General features: G+C 36.6%; 1 non-coding gene across 1 annotated transcript; it reads left to right on the forward strand.

The window, feature by feature from the left end:
* The first annotated feature begins 829 nt into the window (after positions 1-829).
* Positions 830-905, forward strand: TRNAM-CAU (transfer RNA methionine (anticodon CAU)). Its single transcript has one exon. It is a non-coding gene; the product is annotated as a tRNA-Met (tRNA).
* Positions 906-21,919: the final 21,014 nt, after the last annotated feature.

Below are 21,919 nucleotides of genomic sequence, written 5' to 3' on the forward strand. Positions count from 1 at the left end.
TAACAGGAAAAGTAATGGAAAACAAGGAAGGATTATATTTTGTATTGCTGATAGTTTCTTTTTTTCTCAATTTAAGTTTTATACATTAAAAATAGTGACTGGCAAACACTGTTTTACTTTGCTGATTTCTGTTCTACAACTGAGTGAAAGAGAAGCCATTAAAACATATGTGGTATAACATGTGATATTTATTACCTGTGAGATTATATGACAGAAGTAGATGATGGCTTTTACAGAAGGTGTACAACTTCTACTGAAGAAGAATGACTTAATTCTCATTACTGGTATACTTTTGGTCAGTAGAATGCTATATCTATTTTTGTTAATATAAAACAACATGAAACATTTCTTGTTTGTAGTCAGTTTAGAACATTTCTTTTTTCAGTGTGTCCTATGTTTTGATACTTTTTTTGTGAATAATCATGATTTGTATGTCCTTTGACCTTTTATTAGCATGCATGCATAGAAATAAATGCTTCTAGCCACACTTTCAGAAAACACTTGATTTTACAGTATTTTTAATTTATTAAACTTGGAATGCATTCTGATATACTTCATATAGAATTTCATCCATCAACAGAATCACTAATAGGAGGAAGGAAGTCTAAAAGCATCTTTCTAATTTGTGCTTGGAGTAGATTCTGCCTCTACAACAAATACTTTCTGAATCACTAGCTTTTTATTTTAAGTTTATTTGACTTACTAGGCTAGAGGTCAGAAGATAATAGAGGGCAAATTGAAAGGAAAAAAACCCAACGGTAACTGAAAAAGAAAACTCACAATATAGCTTTTAGTTCTTTGGAAAAACAAGTTCAATAGTGAAGGCATTGCCCTGGCCTATTGGCTCAGTGGTAAAGCATTGGCCTCATGTGTGGAAGTCCTGAGTTCGATTCCCAGCCAGGGCACACAGGAGAAGCACTCATCTGCTTCTCCACCCTTCCCCCTCTCCTTCCTCTCTCTCTTTCTCTTTCCCTCTCATAGCCAAGGCTCCATTGGAGCGGAGTTGGCCTGGGCGCTGAGGATGGCTCCATGTCCTCCACCTCAGGCACTAGAATGGCTCTGGTTGCAATGGAGCAATGTCCCAGATGGGCAGGGCATTGACCTCTGGTGGGCATGCCAGGTGAATCCCGGTTGGGTACATGTGGGAGTTGTCTCTCTGCTTCCTGCATCTCACTTCAGAAAAATACAAAAAAAAAAAAAAAAGCTGAAGGCATCATTTGTCTTTTTTTTCCCTTTGATAAAATTTACTATAGTACCCAAAATCTAGCACTGTTTTTGATCCTGCTGTGTATTTAGAATGCACTTAGTTCAGAAGCACCTCCTAATACAATAGATCCTAGACGCTTTCTTTTAAAATTCAGTCCAGGTTTTCCGAAATTGAAATGCACATGCAACTCATTTGTAGGATTGAACATACATCTTACAGTACATACTGGCATTAAATTGAAACCTGAACGATGAGAAGTCATTTGTGTGGGCAGGAAGCCAAGTCGTTCCTGGAGTTCTACACACAGGCAATAATTTACATCGACAGGTAGAAAACATGTTATGTGCTTTTGGTACAATGATGCTGAAGAACTTGGCAATGACTCATAACTCAGCTATCATTTAAAAATGCTCAAAAGAATGGGAATATGAATGAAAACTTGTTCTTGTCTAAATCCAAAGGCAAAGAAGTCCTTGGGGTCTGACAAAATGAATTATGGAATAGAACCAAAGATAGATAGAAAAATAGATGATAGGTAATAGATAGATAGATAGATAGATAGATAGATAGATAGATAGATAGATACATGATAGATAGATAATAGATAGGTAGATAAATTAAAATATTATGTTTTGAGTTTTACCTCCTTCTTGTTTCTATTACCATAAAAATCTGAAAGAAGAATTAATGACATCTTTTTCTCTATTCATTTTCTCGTGTATTTTAAGATTAATGACTTTTTACCTTTTGCATTTTTACCAGTGTGATTAGCTCTATAATATGCCATTATCTTCTTCCAACTTTCCATGGAGTTGTCACTTACAAACTAAAATAATAAAGGTCATTTCCCTTAAAATTACTAACATCTATGGGTTTGTTTGTTTGTTTGTTTTTGGAGCCAGCTGATGCGAGCAGGATAGACAGATTGAATGAAAAACAAACCCCAGCCTGTGGCCCTGCCTAGACCAGAACAGTCAGAATTCCCCTGACAATCCCCACACCATCTTCATTGTAGAGTTATGATAAATACTTTTCCGGGGCCAAACTACTAGATTTTTCTGAATAACAGGCAGTAACAGTTAGTGTTCTTTTTCCTTGAACTTGTTCCACTCATACAATCATTTTTTGAAGAAAAAAAGGATTAAAAAAAAAAAAAGAACTTCAACCCTTGCTCTAGTTAACCATCAGGAACTGCGCAGGAGCAGTCACTGAACACATCTAGAACAGCCACATCTAACAGTGGCTTCAACTCCAACAGCTGTTTCCCATCCAAGCGCATTGCAAGGGTGCTGCCATTACTCCCAAGCAACTGTACACGTCAAACAGCCATCCTGCTGTGGTTTGGGTTCCAGCGTTCACTGCAAAGTGAAATCAGGCACATTCCATCTTGTTGATACAACATGCCTCAGCTGCTGGTGTGGATGGAGAGCCCTCTCTCGCCGAAGCTGGACTCAGAATTGTCTGAGTTTCAGGGACACAAATTCCCATCAGTATTTTCTTGGCAATGCTCACATGAACCCTCACGGGGCTAAAGCAAAGTTTAAATCTTGAATTCTGACAAGTCTCAAGCAGTAACATTACAAGTTGTAACAGGTGGTACTGCTCAAATATTCGTGTGAAGTGCTTTCTTTGTCATTAAAACCTAACCTGTAATCTCTTTGGGGGAAAAAACGATGTATTGTTTTTAAAATCTGGCTTGGATGAGTTCAGTTAGGACAGAGTGCTTTTGTTTGGCTGAGTATGGGAGGGTCATCGAATAAATTTGGTAAGCAGAGATTTGGAAATAAGTAAAAGCATGAACAACAGATCTGACTCAATTTTTATTGCCAGCTGGGTTTAACTGTCCTCTAACAGGTGTCTGTGAATGTGAAAATTACAGAGAAAATTATTTTCACCATTTGAGGTGCATAAATGACTTGGAACCATATTTTTTGTTTCAGCACTATTCTTGGTACCTAGGCAATTTCTAGGTCCAGAGAAGGCTCTTGAATATTCGATGAAGGAGTAAGTGAAGTACAGACCAAATGTTATTGTGTTAAAATCAGATCTCTTAGATATTAAGTAGTTTAATAACATGTCTTAGTTCTCTGAACATTATGCAAAGCTTTATTTTAGTTCATTCACAAATGTGTGCAATATACCAAGAAATCCCATCTAATGACCTTAACCTTACCTACCAAAAGTCATAGTTCACACTATGTCACAAACTGATGTTTAAAGCAAGAAAACCACTAATTATAGCCTATTTATTTTGTCAAGTGGTTAAAGAGTGAGGTTGATACCATTTATAGCAGTGTTTTAGGTAAACATTTCAAAATGAAACTGAAACTTTCACTGTTCTTTTGACATAACCATATATCTCCCCCTCTGTTGTCCCCTCTCCCTTTAATTCTGTGACTTCAGTTTATGTCTTTCTAATTCTTTTCTGTTAACCTTTCTAATAAGTTTTATTCACATTATCAATACTTCTTTTCATAAAAAAATATTTAAATTTTATTTTATTGTTATAAGGTACGATAGGAAGTGAACAGACTCACCTCAGTGCCATTTAGATTGGTATTTTTTGTTAATTTACTTTGTAAAACCACTCTACCTAGTCTCTTATCATCACTCTCTGGAGAGCAAAACCAAGCAGCTTGATCTGAACCTTTCACATAATAAAACTCATCAATCGGGGCGGTAAGGGAAAATGTGGAGAGAAGGCAAATGCCTTCTTTGTACATTGAGGTTTACACATAGCTTTTGCTTATATCTACCTTCTGCCTCATCTGGCACCACAGAGCCACCTGGAGACTCAAGCATAAAGTGTACCACAGAGTAGAGCAAGTAAATATGCCTATTGGCTCCTCTCTGACCCCTTGCATACTCTCACTGAAGGTATACACACTAAAAGGCCATTTTGTCTTTATGCCAAGTCTCTCAAAATATATTGTCTGGGTACCTATACTTGGGAGTAGTGAAGAGCTGTAGAAGGCCAACTGCATCTTTAAGATAATCACAATCAATAATCAAGGTGAAGAGATACAAAAAATGAACAAGTGATGGGAGCAAACAATTTCAAAGAATATATAACAAAGTATAATCCTTTGGTTTAATTGGGATCAGCTATACTATTTTCAGGGCCCAATACAAAATGCAAATGAGAGGCTCCTTGTTCAAAAATTAAGAATTTCAAGATAGTTATAGCAACACATTAAATTAAGTCACTTGTAGCGTTGAACTGGTGAATGAACTGTTCTGGAAGGTCTAAGAATCCTTCACTCACCTGTCTGGTGCCCTGCAAGGATAGCTGAAAAACTAGGCTCAGCTGTAGCTGCGGCCAGGAGTGCCTACTCACGGTAACTCCAACATGGCAGCTTCAGGGTAGTTGGACTTCTACGTGGTAGTTCACAACCTCTGAGGAAGCCTTTTACTAGCAATGGAACCACTTGGAGCAATGGTAATAAATTCTCAGTGAAACATGGTTGAGAACCAGATGCTAGTTTTTAAACAGAAGAGTGCTTGCATTAATAAAGTACCATATTTCCCCATGTATAAGACACACTATTTTTCTGAAAAATTTGAGGTCTAAAAATTGGGTGTGTCTTATACAGTGGTGGTAAATTTTTTACTTCCATTTCCCGCTTTTTTATGCCTTTTCTTTTTTTGTATTTTTCCAAAGTGAGAAGGGTGAGGGGGAGGCAGACAGACAGACTTCCGCATGCACCCGACCGGAATCCATCTGGCATGCCCACTAGGGGGCGATGCTGCCAATTTGGGGTGTTGCTCATTGCAATTGGAGCCATTCTAGTGCCTGAGGCAGAGGAATCGAACCCAGGACTTCCACACGCCGGGCCCACGCTCTACAGCTGAGCCAACTGGCCAGGGTGTTTTCACGCTTGTTTTTGAGCTCATTGTTGAAAACAATGATTCGTCATCAAACATAGATGAGGACAAGTTAATGGATGGGAGTTTTGACAGTGATGAGGAGTTGTAGAATGTTATGATGAATAAAACATGAGTTCAATAACTTTATATAATAATTTTTTTTTCAAATTTCAGGCCCCCAAATTAAGGTGTGTCTTATACATGGGATCATCTTATACAGGGGAAATATGGTAACTGCTTTGAAAAGAATGGGGTAGCTAAAACATAGCCAAGGATGACAAGTGACAAATCTATGCTTTGGTCAAACCAACTGTCCTTCATTGGATTTGCCAGGCCCTGAGAACCCAAATACCAATAAGATTCAAAGAATTCCTACAGAGAACACAATGTACACTGAAAACAGACCCACCAACGCTAACTTAATACTATATGGTGAATGTATGTGAGTGCTAATGAGAGGGAACCTTGCATAGCGGTAAAGGGTAGAACCACTTGGATCTATATTGCAACTCTGCCACTTAATTGCTACGTAACCTTGGCAACATGTATAATCTTTCTGTGTCTTCTTTTCCTCTGATGTAAAATAAACACAATAGCAATACCCATCTCATACAGTTTTGTGAGAATTAAATGACAATACTCCTTAGAACAGGCCTTGGCACATAGAAAGTACTTGATAACTATGAATTCTTATAGTTATTACTCTTATTATAGGCATAAAGTTAGGGGCACAATTCAGCCTCAAGACAGAGGAAAAGAAACAAAATCAGGAAAAGTCTTGAAGGTTAATTAGAAACTGGACAAGACCACATCTAGGAACTTGACCAACCTGTTCTTTAACTGAAACTTTTCAGACCTGATTTGCTCAAAGGGATTTCATGAGTGATATATAAATACATGTTTATAGAATTATTATATGTTATGAAAATAAACCAATTTCAAATTAATTTCAAAGTCAAAACATATTTTTAAAAATGTTTATTGTATTGATTTTAGAGAGAGAGGGAGAGAGAGAGAGATGGGAACATATATGTGATCTGCTCCTATATGTACCTTGACCAGGGATCAAACTAGCAGCCTCTGTGCTTTGGGATGATACTCTAACCAACTGAGCTATCTGGCCAGGGCCAAAGTCAAAAACATTTAAGAAAAATACTTCATTATTTCAAGAGCTATGGCTCTTATAATATGTAAAAAAGGTGAGCCTTTTCAAAGACAAGGATATGTACTAGTAATCTTTACATTCACCTATCCCTGTTGAGTAAAATCAATGTGAAGTTCATATTCATAGCATATTAGCCATTACCCCACGTCATGCTTCTTGCCAGTTGTAAGCAGGAGTAGCCTGCGTGTTTCTGCAAGCAAAATTAATCCTGCCATGACTCTTTACTTTTAATCTAATAATCCTGAACAGTGCATTTTGAGACAATTATTCACTCTTGCTCAGGGAACAGTCTCTACACTATTATTTACTGCACAATTTTGATCGATGACATTTTTGACTGAGTTGGGCAGATCTGTGTATTCAAGGGAATGGACTCAGGAAGCTATTGGAGAAATTCTTTAGAGTCCATAAATTGGCTGACTTTGTAAAGCACTGTGCAACACAGGAATTTATTGTAAAGCTAGAAGCATTTCTTTTGCCCAAGTAGCAGAACCAAGGAATATTTTATTATACATGGGATTTTGGCTTTAAAAAGACGAGTTTATAAAATCTACCTTTACTTGGTTGACAGCACACTCTAATATAATATAATGAATTCCATGAAATAAAAGACTATGACAGTTTTATCTGTTTCTGCTTCAGCATTTAGCACACTCCAGATTCCCAACTACAATACCTTGTAAACACAGAGGCTGGTGTTCTAAGATGGGTGCAGAGGAGTATCACATACTCTGAATCTGCAAACACCTTGTCTGGTGTGGAATGAAAGTTCTATTTTTCCTTCTTCTATCCCTTTTACTGATTTTAGTTCTGAAATTTTCTTAATAACTTATCCACTCACATATTAGAAAATCATTCTTTTAATTTCAAAATACCCCTTTAAAAAGTTTTCTGTAAAATTAGCAATTTTGTTCTTTCTAATAATCTGCCTTGGTAGTAGGCAAAGCTGAATTTGCTTGTATGGTTGTGTCTACCTATCTCCAGTGCAAAAATAACTTGTAAAAACTAATTTTTATACATATTTATTTAAATTTTAAATAATTCTTATGACTACAAGAGACTTTTCCAGAAGTAAGGTAACACATTGATTCTAAGTATTAAATTGGTTGAAAACAATAATCTGTTTTCTTCCAAAAAACTCCATGGTGCCAACTCATTTACTAAGCATGTACCACTGGGGAGAAAACAGAAAGTTGACCTTTATGGCATCCAGAGTAATAAAGATCTTAGGAATAGTCTTCTCTTTTAACTAGTTACTGATCACTGATAAACTCTCTTTGGGTGTGTCCTCTATATTTCTTATTTCTCTCATGACAACACTGAGACCCAAATTGAATCTTCTAAATTTGCTGAGATAATTCAAGGCAGAGAGCAAGAACTTAAAAAAGGTCTAAGGAAAAGAAACTTTCAGAGGTCAAGACTTGCTGGATTCTATAAACAGAGAAAGACAAATACTGTGTGATTCCATCTATATGTAAAAATCTAAAAAACAAAACAAACAAACAAAATGGAAACAAATTCACAGATACAGAGAACAAATTTATGGTTGCCAGATGGGAGGAGGTTTGGGGAGATGGGCAAAAAAGATGAAAGGAATTAAAAAGTACAAACTGCCCGTTGTAAATATAGTCACAGGGGTGTAAAGTACAGCATAAGAAATAGAGTCACTAAGATTGTAATAACTACGTACGGTGTCGGGTAGGTGCCAGACTTATTGGGGTGAGAACTTTGTAAGAAATATAATGTTTAATCTCTGTGCTGTACACCTAAAATTAATATGATACGGTATGTCAAATGTAATTGAAAAATAAAGTATGTGTTTAAATTTATTTAAGTTTAAAAATCAGGAGATTTCATACAGGAATCTGGATTTCTAGTGTCTTGGCAATTCTGAAGTGAAACAGTGGTGAGTCTGCAGTCTTACCCTAAAACTGTCAGTAGGGGCTGCCTTATGCTGCTCTCTTTGGATGAAGCCTGGATTCTCCAGTTTCTACTATATTCAGAGGACTGTGAAAATTCAGTTGCATTGGCTGTGCTTCACGGTGTACCTTTTCTTCCAGCCTCACTAGTTATTTGACAGGACAGGGAATCAAACATAAAAATTCCATAATCAAGTATGCCATAAATTACCTAGATGACATGGGCATTTCCCTGCCAGTGTCTTAGAGTCTTTATGTGAAATATTCCTGGTCTTAAAGATTCTCTCCCACTTTTCTTCCCGCCATAACATTCTATGATCCTGTGACCAACTCTCCAGCCTGCCATCTCACTCATAGGGTTTGTGATTTTATGGAAACAAATAAAGCAGGCACAATTTTTAGTCCACAGACTGCAATTTTGTTTGCTTCAGTTATTTGATGTTTTTTTCTTTTATTTTCCCTATTTAGTATTAAAACAATTATTTTCAATCTTGAGATAATAAATAATGATGATATCTGACAATATTTCAAAACAAGTAGACATGTTTTATTTATGTCATAAGTGCAAAAACAACCCATTGCTTTTTAAAGAACAGCTTTGAGATATAATTCACATACCACAAATTCACACATTTAAAGTACGTAATTTAGTAGTTTTACTATATACACAGATACGTATATGCAGCTACTACCATGGTCAATTTTAGAATATTGTTATCACCTCAGAAAAAAGAACCCTATCTATCACCTACCAATCTTCCCATCACCCATCCCTAAGCAGCAACTAATTTACTTTTTGTCTCTATAGATTTATCTATTTTATACATTTCATATAAATAGAATAATATAATACGTGGTCTTCTGTGATTTTTTTTTTTCACTTAGCATGTTTTGAAGGTTCATCATGTTGTAGCATATGTTTAATACTGTGAATATACAGTGTGGTGCAAAAGTAAGTTTCCAATTGTATGTGAAACACAGTTTATTCTTATATCATTTATTTAATAATTATTGTATTATTTTCCATATGAATATGTGTAAACCTACTTTTGCCTCACACAATATATATCTGCTTCTGGCTCCTGACACAGATCTCCTGAAACCCTTGTAAATAGGGGTACTAGGAGAATCTTTTGTTCTAATATTTAGTCTTTGACCCAGTCCTTGATGTAGGATTCCCAAATGCTTGTAATTTCCTAGGTAATAGCATTCTTGTTTCTTCTAATAAATTGACTTTCATTGGACTTCTAAATTGTGGAGGCTGGTTACCAGAATGAGCAAACCTTCATTAGGAACTTGGAATTTTCAGTCTCCAGCCTGCATTCTTCAGAAAGAAGAGAAGGGCTGGAAATAAAGTTAATAACTGAGCATGCCTACATACTGAAGCCTCCATAAAAATCCCAATGGTTGGGTTTTAGGAAGCTTTTGGTTTGGTGAACACACTACCTGCTCAGAGGATGTTGCACCTTACCTCCATGGTGACAGAAGCTCCTGCTCTCAGGACCCCTCTGGACTTTGCCATGTGTATGTGTATCTCTTGATTTAGCTGCTTATTCCTAACTTTTATTATATCCTTTATAACAAATCAAGAAATGTAAATAAGTGTTTCCTTGAGTTTTGTGAACCATTTTAGAAAATCACTGAATTCAAAAAGGAAGTCATAGAAACCCTGACTTACATAGCCGGTCAATCTGAAGTGAAGGTGACATCGCGGGATGTGTAAGTGGAGTCTGAAGTTCGTGGGACTGAGCCCTAAACTGGTGGGTTCTGACACTATCTCTGGATATAAAATCTTATATTTGAGTTAAATTGTAGCATACCCAAGTGGTGTCACAGAGAATTGCTTGATGTGTGGAAAACTACACACGCCTGGTGTCAGAAATATTGTGTGTGAGTAGAAGAATGTGATTTTCCTCTAGAAATACTTTCATCTTTTAACTTTATACTATATTAAAATGGAGTTAGGCTCTACCACCGGTTGGCTCGGTGGTAGAGCGTCAGCCTGGCGTGCTGGAGTCCCAGGTTTGATTCCCGGCCAGGGCACACAGGAGAAGCGCCCATCTGCTTCTCCACCCCTCCCTCTCTCCTTCCTCTCTGTCTCTCTCTTCCCCTCCCGCAGCCAAGGCTCCACTGGAGCAAAGTTGGCCCAGGCGCTGAGGATGGCTCCATGGCCTTTGCCTCAGGCGCTAGAATGGTTCTGGTCGCAACAGAGCAACGTCCCAGATGGGCAGAGCATCGCCCCCTGGTGGGCATGCTGGGTGGATCCCAGTCAGGCACATGCAGGAGTCTGTCTGACTGCCTCCCATTTCCAACTTCAGAAAAATAAAAAATAAAAAATAGACTTATCCATCACCATTAAAATAATTCAGTATTCTGTGTTTGTCTATATATTTACCTTTACCAAAGAGTTTCATAGTTTCTTATTCTATTGTGTTGCTGTTTAATCCCCCCTTTTTTTCAACATGAAAAACTCCCTTTAGCATTACGTGTAAGGCAGATTTAATGGTAATGAATTCCCTCAACTTTAGTTAGTCTGTGAAAGTTTTATCTCCTTTATTTATAAAGACATGTTTTACTGGGTATACTATTCTTTGTGGAGGGAGTTTTTTCTTTCAACATGTTGAATATATCACCCCATTTCTTTCTGTGTTTTTGGCTGAACTAGTCAGGAGTGAGAAATACACTGCTTTATTATAAGGTTTTCTTTCAGGAGACAGTTGCTTTCTCTTGTGCTTTCAAAATTCTCTCTTTGTCTTTGACTTTTGACAATGATTATAATGTATCTCAGTGCAGGTTTCTTTGGATTCTTCTTATTTAGGAATTTCCAATGCTTTTTGGATCTGTCTGATCACTCCTTTTCCCAGATTTGGGACTTTTCAGTCATTATTTCTGTGAATAAGCTTTCTGGTTCTTTCAGCCTCTTCTTTTAGGATTTCCATAATGTGTATGTTGGTTTACTCAGTGATATGTCATAAGTTTCTTAAGTTATCTTCCCTCTTTATATATTCTTTTTTTGTTATTTTTGTTCATCTAACTAGTTGACTTTCAATGACCTGTCTTCAAGTTTGCTGAATTTTTCTTCTGATTGATCTAATCTGTATTGAATCAATTGAATTTTTCAGTTCAATTTCTGTATTCCTCAGCTCTACGATTTCTGTTTGGTGCTTTTTAATATTTTTATCTCTTTGTTAAAATTCTTATTTTGTTTGTATTTTGCTGTCCTAATCAATGAGCATCTTTCTAACAGTTATTTTTAATTCTCTGTAAGGTAAATCAAATATCTTAATTTCATTAAAATTGGTTTCTGGAGATTTATCTTTTTCTTTTCCCTGAAACATATTATGTTGTTTCTGTATTTTTCTTGACTCTCTGTGTTGGCGTCTTTTCAATAGGTAAAATAGACACTTCTCCCAGTTCTCACAGACTGAAGTCTCTGATTTGTCTCTTTCCCTAACCATACCCAGATATTAAACTCCACTAGTTATTCTATTGATTGAAAAAATTCCCTGGGGAATAACTTGCTCCATATAATAAACCAATAAAATCTGGTTTCCTTTGAACAGAATGTCCTTAAGTTCAGGATTTGTTCTGAGCACAAGGAGTCTTCTTCCAGTTATCTCTCCCGAAGTTCTTTTGGGAAAACCAGATGGCCTATAGTTTAACTTATATTTTCCCAATAGTTATACTAATCTCTTAATTCCCCTATTACCACAGCTTTTACTGTTTTTAAGAATGTCCTTAGTCTTAAACTTCTCTGTATGCTGTTGCAAGAGAAGTCAATTCCTTCTGAAATAAACTATCTCTTTTATGGCCTCTTCTCTTTCCAGGCAAAATTTATGAGCCTCAGTGATAGCACTGAAAGTAAGGACAATAGCATGCTTCCTTATGAGGCATACCTCTGCTTTAGTAACTGAGAGTTTGGCAGAGGGGTTAAATAACCTCATGTCTTCTTGGCTTACCTTTCCCAGTGCAGAATCATCATTTTATAAATGGAGTTAAGGGAAATTGGGGTTGCAGTATTCTTAGAAATACCATATCTAAGCTAATGCCTCTATTTTTATTAGTGAGAGCTTGGCTAAAGAAGGGAGTTCCACCTTCTACCACATACACCCTGAAATTAGCTTCAACAACAGGTAGCTTGGGGAGAAAAGAGAAATTCTGATGTCCTGCTCTCATTAAAGAGAGCACTTTAAATAGGAGCTAAGGGAATGAAAGGTTCTGTGTTCTTGTCTGAACTAGTCTAGAGTGAAGTTTCCATCTTGCTGACATAGGAGGTGGGAAATAGTGAGTGGGTCTTGATTCACATACCACAAGTGCAAGCTGTTATTGCTGAATTTTAGATTTTTTTAAATAATCCACTGAGCTCCTCGAGCAGTCATGCCAGAAGTACCTCCACCTTTTTTTAAATCAGTTTTCAAAATGATGATTTCAGCAAAGTTTGACTTAGAAAAGTATGGCTATGTTAAATATTTGAATATTGGGATGATATTATTTTTGCTAATTTTAAGAAAAGATAAACATAAAAATATTCCATGCCAACAAGATGTCAGAATTCTAACATTTTAGTATCATTGTTAATTCAAATTGCATTCACTCAAGAGTCACTACTTTATAGTAGCAGCTATTGGGAGTACAAAAATAAAATATATATTATAGACTATATTTTTTAAATCATAAATTTAATTCTACTTACAAAGAAATAATCTACTATATTTTTCTTGTAGTAATAAAAATTAGATGATTGGCCCTGGCCGGTTGGCTCAGCGGTGGAGCGTCGGCCTGGCGTGCGGGGGACCCGGGGTCGATTCCCGGCCAGGGCACATAGGAGAAGCGCCCATTTGCTTCTCTACCCCCACCCCCTCCTTCCTCTCTGTCTCTCTCTCTTACCCTCCCGCAGCCAGGGCTCCATTGGAGCAAAGATGGCCCGGGCACTGGGGATGGCTCCTTGGCCTCTGCCCCAGGTGCTAGAGTGGCTCTGGTCGCAGCAGAGCGACGCCCCGGAGGGGCAGAACATCGCCCCCTGATGGGCAGAGCGTCGCCCCTGTGGGCGTGCCGGGTGGATCCCGGTCGGGCGCATGCGTGAGTCTGTCTGACTGTCTCTCCCCGTTTCCAGCTTCAGAAAAAACAAAACAAACAAAAAAAATAGATGATTAATGCTAAACCTCCCTTTATATTTCTGTAGCTAGTATGCTAATATAATGAAAGATAGTAAAATATGTATCTTCCTACTTTTCTTGACTCTTACCTGCAAGTGTCTACACAAGTATGTACGTGAAGAAAAATGTTATTTTTTTTCTTTTTTTTTTTTTTAAATAAATTTTTATTAATGGTAATGGGATGACATTAATAAATCAGGGTACATATATTCAAAGAAAACATGTCTAGGTTATTTTGTCATTAAATTATGTTGCATACCCCTCGCCCAAAGTCAGATTGTCCTCCGCCACCCTCTATCTAGTTCTCTGTGCCCCTCCCCCTCCCCCTAACTCTCTCCCTCCCTCCCTCCCATGTCCTCCCTCCCCCCACCCCTGGTAACCACCACACTCTTGTCCATGTCTCTTAGTCTCATTTTTATGTTCCACCAATGTATGGAATCATGTAGTTCTTGTTTTTTTCTGATTTACTTATTTCACTCATAATGTTATCAAGATCCCACCATTTTGCTGTAAATGATCTGATGTCATCATTTCTTATGGCTGAGTAGTATTCCATAGTGTATATTTAACAACGTACATGCATCATTGGGTTTTTACTCATCTTATAGAAAGAACATCCAAATTCTGAAAAGACTTTCCTAGGTCTCATTCTTAAGTGCAATGCTGTGCCTTTGTATGTTCAGCTTTGTGGTTCAGGTCAGCCACTCACATTAAACATAACTTTTCTGCTATTTTTAAATATAACAGTGCTATTTCAAAGCATGAGATTTAACTGATAGCATTATTAAACCATTTAATAATAAGTTATAGAAATTTTGCTTGACAAGGCAGTGATGCAATGGATAGAGCATTGGCCTGTGACAATGAGAACCCAGGTTAGAAATCCTGAGGTCACTGACTTGAGTGTAGGCTCATCCAATTTGAGCACAGGCTCACCAGCTTGAGTGTGGGATCATAGACAAGACCTCATGGTCGTTGGTTTGAGCCTAAAGGTCACTGGCTTGAAGCCCAAGTTTGCTGGTTTGAGCAAGGGGTCACTTCCTCTGTTGTAGCCACCAGTCAAGGCATATATGAGAAAGCAATCAATGAAAAACTAAAAGTGCTGCAACTACAATTTGGTGCTTCTCATCTCTCTCCCTTCCTATATATCTGCACCTGTCTATCTCTCTCTCTCAATCACTAAAAGAAGGAAAAAAAAGAAAGAAAAGAGAAAAAGTTATATAAACTTTAAAGCACAGAAAAGTTCTTGCAAAAACGTGGTCTAAGTTAACAATCAGAACCTTTGCTTTCCAACAATCAAGGTGATACTTAGTATAGTCAACCCCTCATTATATAAACATTTTCCACATCAAACTTTAAAGGTCATTTTCCAGGACATTTTGGATCATTCCTAATTTTAAAAATATGAATAAATTTTAATAATAATATTAAAGTAAAATAATAATATTAAAATAGTAAAATGAAAATTTGTGAGGATTTGCTCTCTCATTCTTATTTTTAAATTTTACTTTATTTATTTTAGAGAGGAGAGAGAGAGAGAGAGAGAGAGAGAGAAGGGGTAGAAGAGCAGAAAGCATCAACTCTTCATATGTGCCTTGATCAGGCAAACCCAGGTTTTGAATCTGCAACCTCAGCATCCTAGGTCTATGCTTTATCCACTATACCACAACAGATCAGGCTGCTCTCTCATTCTTGAAAGTCACAATTTATTGTATAAACTTACAGGAACTTTTTTTTTCGGATTAGTATTTATCTTTAAAAAACTATACTGCTATACTTGCTAATCAGGTTCATTGTGATTTTATGTGTATCAACAAAATGTGAAGAGGAGGCTTGTCAAATATTTGTAGAACATGAAGATATTTTTAACACCCCACAAGTTAAATTATATAGAGTTATTGGTTACTATTGTATATTTTTTTAGATTTTAATTATTCATTTTTAAAGAAGGAGAAGAGAGAGAGAGAGAGAGAGAGAGAGAGAGAGAGAGAGAGAGAGAGAGAAAAGGGGAGAGGAGCAGGAAGCATCAACTCCCATATGTGCCTTGACCAGGCAAGCCCAGGTTTCAAACCTTCAACCTCAGCATTCCCGGTCAACACCAGGCTGTATTTTCTCATATAGCAAATTCCTTTGAGCAAAAAACATTTCGAAGAGATGTTTTTTCTAAATTTATACATTGCATCTAAATTTATACATTATACTCAATTAACTTTTTCAAGTACAGTTAAAAATATTTTTAGAAAAGTTGTGCTATATGAAAGGGTGATGATGAAATTGTGTCTACCATAAGGTTTTCCTTATGGCTGACTTTCATACCAAATTACCTCTATTATTTTTAATTGGAAAGTATTTAAAGGTATGGTACATGCTTTTATTTTTTATTTTTTCTTATCAATGTCATATTCAACATCTAGAACTCTATACATAAAATGGGTGAAAAAATCTTTGGCTATATTTTTTTAGTCTTTTTGTTTGTTAAAATTGAGGTATAATTTGGGTAACATGCACAGATTTTTAAATGTATGGTTTAAAGAGTTTTGACAAATGTTTATATCCATGTAAATAACATGCCAATGTTATCATCATAAAAACTTCCCTTATGCTCCCTTCTTGTTAATATTACCATTCAAAGATAATGAGTCTTTATTTTTACCACTATACTTATTTCTACTTTTCGAAAACTTTGTATAAGTCATGTATGTTTTCTTTTATAACTGGATGCTTTTGTTCACTATGATAATTTTGAGATTTATTCATATTCTTGTGTGTATCACCAAATTATTCTTCCATTTTTATTGCAGAGCAGTATTTCATTGTGTAAATATATCATAATTTGTTTATTCATTCTCATGTTGATATATATGGAGAACATGTCCATATTGGGGCTATTATAAACAAAGCTCCTTTTGGGGGAGGTACTTGTGTTTTCATTTCCTAATGCAACTACCTAAGAGTGAAATTCATGGATACATAAAGGTGTGTTGAAAACTGCTATTTTTCAACACAACTGTACCGATTTATAGTCCCACCAGCAGTGTGTGAGAGTTTCAGTTGCTTCACACTTTTTATTCTGTTTTTTAAATTTTAAACATTCTAGTGCAGTGGTTCTCAACCTTTCTAATGCCGTGACCCCGCAATACAGTTCCTCATGTTGCAGTGACCCCAAACCAAAAAATAATTTTGGTGGCTACTTCATAACTGTAATATATGCATTATGTATTTTCCAATGGCTTTAGGCGACCCCTATGTTTTGGTCGTTCGACCCCCGCAGGGGTCACGACCCACAAGTTGAGAACCGCTGTTCTAGTGGATATAAAGTGGTATCTCATTGTGGTTTAATTTCTATTCTCCTCATATTAAAGATGTTGAGAACCTTTTTAGATGCCATTTGTGTACCTTCTTTCGGGAAATGTATTTTAAAGACTTTTGCCTATTTTATTAATGAGGTATTTTTCTTTGTATTATTGACTTCCTAAGAGTCCTTTATATATTACAGATTTTATGTATTCTAGACTTGTATATTTTTAATATAAATACATTGTTAGATATGTGTATTGTAAAGATATTCTTCTAGTCTTTGGCTTATTTGTTTGTTGTCTTAATGAGTCTTTTGATGAGCAGAAAATTTTCATTTTAATGATGTTCAGCTTAGCCAATTTTTTTTTTCATGGTTAACACTTGTTTTGTCCTATGCCTACTCCAAAACATGGAGATATGTTGTGATGTTATTTTTCTAGAAACTTTATAGTTTTAGATTTTATATTTAGGTTTATTATCATCTTAAATAAATTTAAGGATATTTTCTTATATCATTTTTCTTAAGAAACTGACTCTGATATGAAGATTTCTATGTAAGAAGCTTACTAAGGTGTGCATACTGCAGCACCCTGTATAACTTACCCCTTTTATAACTTCAATACACTTACTTAATATAATAAGTAAGAACAGTTGCAACTCCTCAGATATGTGCTGGCTGAGGGCTTGCATGAAGAAAAGGCAAACTCAAAAATATCAACTTGTTGCCAAGTAGCTGTTTGGTCTTCTCAAAAGATAGTGTTATATTAAAGTCTATGTACATGCCTCTCCTCCAGACTTCCTTTTTCCCAATCTTCCATTACTTCTTACTTCATAAAACTAACCAATCAAACCAGCCATTCACCATGACTCATGAATTTATATATATTTTTACCTTTGGCTACTTTATCCTCACAAAGCAGTTGACTAAGTTCAGTGCCCAAGCATTGGCCATTGGGAAGATTTCCCTTCATTGCTATTTTCTCTTGACCTTGAATGGAACTATATAGTTCAGCTGTTGTCCAGCTATAACTTGCATCTACACATCAAGCTAATGTACCTGTGAACCAAGCTTAGTATTTTTCTCCCTCTGTTGGCTGGTTATAAAGAATCTCAAAATTAGTTACAATATAAGCAGAAGGAGAAATTACATCATGATGTATTCTACCTCCTTGTACAGCAAAAATGTGCCCTCTGATTCTACTTGTGTCCAATGCCAATGCACAGCTTACCTCTACAATGGATTACCATCAGACCTGCCTAAACTAATGGCTTGGAGTTTCTAACAGAACTCAGCTGAGAGTGAACAGATGTGACCAGAATTCCTTGATATCTCATGACCAGGGGTTCAATCTCTAATGAACCTGAATAGTATGCAAGGAACTATTTTTGTAATAGTATATAAACTTACCCACTATAGATGATGTGACTGCTCTAGGCACATAAGTTTCTATGTTGTGATTCTTATTTGGGATCTTGCCATAAATTCTTTGTCATTTATTTTCAAACCACAGATATCTCTAGTATTATATATGATTTACTTGCACTGCAGTCTGGACCTGCTGCAGCATTTTTTTTCTGTGATCCCCACTCAAAGAGGATAGTCTTCCAAATCATTTGGAATATGAGGTGGAGGGTTCCCAAGTGTGGAATATGCTGCCTCCAGAGAGGACTACTCAGTGTCATGCTTTCTTCTTAGTTGTAGTAGGGACAAGACGCAATAATTTGTTCTCCACTTAAGAAAGAACATGGTGTAGACCTGGCTGGTTGGCTCAGCTGTAGAGCATCGGCCCAATGTGTGGAAGTCCCAGGTTCGATTCCCAGTCAGGGCATACAGGAGAAGTGTCCATCTGCTTCTCCACCCTTCCCCCTCTCCTTTCTCTCTATCTTTCTCTTCCCCTCCCACAGCCAAGGCTCTATTGAAGCAAAGTTGGTCTGGGCACTGAGGATGGCTCCATGGCCTCCACCTCAGGTGCTAGAATGGCTCCAGCTGCAACAGAGCAATGCCCCAGGTGGGCATGTGGGTGGATCCCGGTTTGGTGCATGTGGGAGTCTGTCTGTCTGCCTCCCTGTTTCTCACTTCAGAAAAATAAATAAATAGAAAGAACATGGTGTGCCACAGACCACAGGGACCTCAAAAATGTTATTGATGTGGTGGTCACTTGAACCCATGTGAGTTTATAACCAATTCCTTGCAACACATGGCAATTATCATGGCCTTTGATATAGTTGCCTCTTCTTGTTTATCTGGCCCAATTAATGTGATGTCATTCATATAGAAGCTTAATGTCATATTCTGCCGAGTCCAGATGGGCCAAATTCTTTAGTACTGTAATATGATAGGAGGGAGGAGAGCAAATACAGCCCTGAAAAAATACTATAAAAAGTACTGTTGTCCATCTTAGGAATGCTAATGTTTTCTGGTCTTCCTTCTGATAGAAATTGAAAAGTATGCATTTGCCAAATTCATGGCCACATAAAATGTAAATAAATTCATATTCATCTTCTCTAGAAAATAACTTTATTTGGTACAGCAGCTACAACTGAGGCTATTACTTGGTTAAGTTTGTTTAGTCCACTATCATCCTCCAGAATTTGTTTAGGGGGCAGAATACTTAGCTAAATGGAAGTACTATACATATAATGGAATTACTGCCTGCCCTTGAATTCCTTAAGTCTTTGAGATGACACTGATGTCTGCCATTAATACCTAATACATTATTATTTTTTTATTTACTATCTTGGCCAAGTGACAATTTTAGTAGTTTTTACTTATACTCCTACTCTTGACTTATCCTCCTACTCTTTAAACTCCTACTTAACAAATAAGAAAACAATGTAAGGGCTTAGTCAACTATCATAAATCTTAATTTCAATTATATAGTTAAGGACTGAGGCTGTAGAACAAGTGGATCCATTGTGACCCAGACCTAAGTCTTGTCTCCATCTATTCATGACCCCTAAGTTAAGAGAAGGACTATGATATTTTGAGTTCTGTATATCACTGTCAACTCAGACAATGCCTGGAGATGTAGAGCCCCTTAAATAAATAGATTGTGGGTCTAAAGCTGGTTAAGATCAGGAAAGGAAGTGTAATTAAAAAAAATTGAAACAGTTGTTCTTAGCCTCCTGATCATCTAAGCTTGTCCATTAGAACTTTCTGTAGTGATGAAATATCTTATATATACACCAATATAGTCTGGTGTAGTCCAGACAATATAGTCCAATATAGTCTGTTACCCACATGTTGCAATTGAATATGTGAAATGTGGCTACTAAAACTGAAGAAGTAAATTTTTTGTGTTATTTAAGTTAACTAATTTAAATTTAAATTATCATATGTGGCTACTATGTATTGGATAGTACAGGTATAGATTTGAGTAATATTTTTGTTGCATGGCTATCATACCCCCTGGGGTGCTATATTCATCTAGTCATTTCTATAATGTTTTTATTACAATAATTATGCTTACCTTGTTTTTGAAGTTTAAATGGCACTACCTTATTCTTAATATTTCTGAATCTAATCTTCCTTGCTGATGTCAAGAATTCTAGTTATGTAACAACATCTACCATTATTTCTGATCAAAGAGAAGCTACTACTGATCTCCTCAATGATCCTGGTGACTCTTTTGCTAAATGGGGTATTTTCCAGGTCTCTGAACCAGAAGTTAGCTGGCAGCTTAATGGCCTGAAATTGTATACTCACTCTAGCATGCCTACTCCTCTAAGCCTTTTGATCCCTTTCCCACCATTTGCCAAGATAGTTCTGGCATTTCGACATTACTTAATATGTGACTTCACTTTTTTAAGCTTCTAAAAGATGACCTATAATAGCACTGTCTCCCAGGATTCTTGCCAGGATATCAAATACTTTATCATGACAGAGTCCTCCCATATCAATAAACTCTCCCTTTTCAACTTTATATTCTGTCTCCTTTGATCCAGCACATTCGAGATTTAATCCCATATATACTCTTCCAGTTACTGCTGGTACACATGGGCTAAATGTGGCAGTCACTTCATTGTATTGTTTCCTTCTGTTCTTAGTTGATTCAGCACTTCCTCAGCTGAGTTTTGTTGTGAAGAACTCTTGTTTTTAGTCTTTCAGCCAGGAGAGAAGATGGAAAATAATTGAAGAAAAGGGGAGGCAATGAATCTTGTCTTAAAAAAAGAGAGGCTTCTGCAATGCCTGGAAGCAAGTACTGAGTACCTTTCATTAGAAGGAGGACAGGCCCTTTTGCAGGCCCAGAACTTCAGGGAATCTAGGATTTCAACACACCTGAGTGTATTGACTTGAATGTTGTATTCCAAAGCTCAAGATTCCATTTATTCTTGACAAAAATTCTAGGAGCTTAACAAAAACAGTCCCACCTAGGCTAAGTCAATGTTCTCAATAGTTCAGAATTTGTGACCTAGGGTGTAGTTTAGAATTTGTGACCAAGAGTGTAGGACATAAGTCTCTTTGCATGTTTCTAAGTAAGCCTTCTGCATTTTAAATTAGTGGTTAATTGTACTCAATTATTCATTCTTTCTCCAATGTAATAGAAGCCCTCAGAAATATCAAATTTCACTGCCCTTATAATTACTTCCTCCCCCTAACCTCTCAAATGCCTGAAATATTGTATCCCTGAACCCACTCAAGTTCATTCCTTTCCAGTAGAAAGGAATTGTAAATTGCAATTTATAATCAGTAGATGTACAACATCACAGGTACATTCATACTTCACCTGTATTTAGTAATGGGGTGTTCATGACCAGTATGCTAGTGGGTGACACAGCTTCAAAGTCTCATTTTAGGATTTTCAAACAGAACTGAAACAAGTGTGAGATGAATAATTGTATGTAGAAAGTTGTTCTGTCAACATGGAGACAAGGCCTTATACTATCACACTATACAAGTCATTGGAAGCAGCTGCTCTCTAAGCAAGGGCATAAAGTTGTGTGGGAAAACTTTCTTCAACTGAATGTAATTCTTGGGGAAGAACCCAGATGTAAGTTATCAATAGGCAACTAATAACAATTTGGGTGGCTTGAGCAACAGAGTTTTATTTTCTTGTAATTCTGGAGGCTAGTGGTTTGAGATCAAGGGGTCAACAGACTTAGTTTCTTCTGAAGCCTCTCTTCTTGGTTTGTAAATGACCATCCTTGTATTTTTATGTGGTCTTCTCTCTGTGTATGTCTGTATCTTTATTTTCTCTTCTTATAAGAACATCAATCATATTAGATTAGTGTCCACACCAATGACCTCATTTAACCTGATTACATCTTTCAAGATTTAGTATATGAATTTGAGGGGAGCACAATTCAG

The sequence above is a fragment of the Saccopteryx bilineata genome, chromosome 5 (genome assembly GCF_036850765.1).
Source record: "Saccopteryx bilineata isolate mSacBil1 chromosome 5, mSacBil1_pri_phased_curated, whole genome shotgun sequence".
NCBI lineage: Eukaryota > Metazoa > Chordata > Mammalia > Chiroptera > Emballonuridae > Saccopteryx > Saccopteryx bilineata.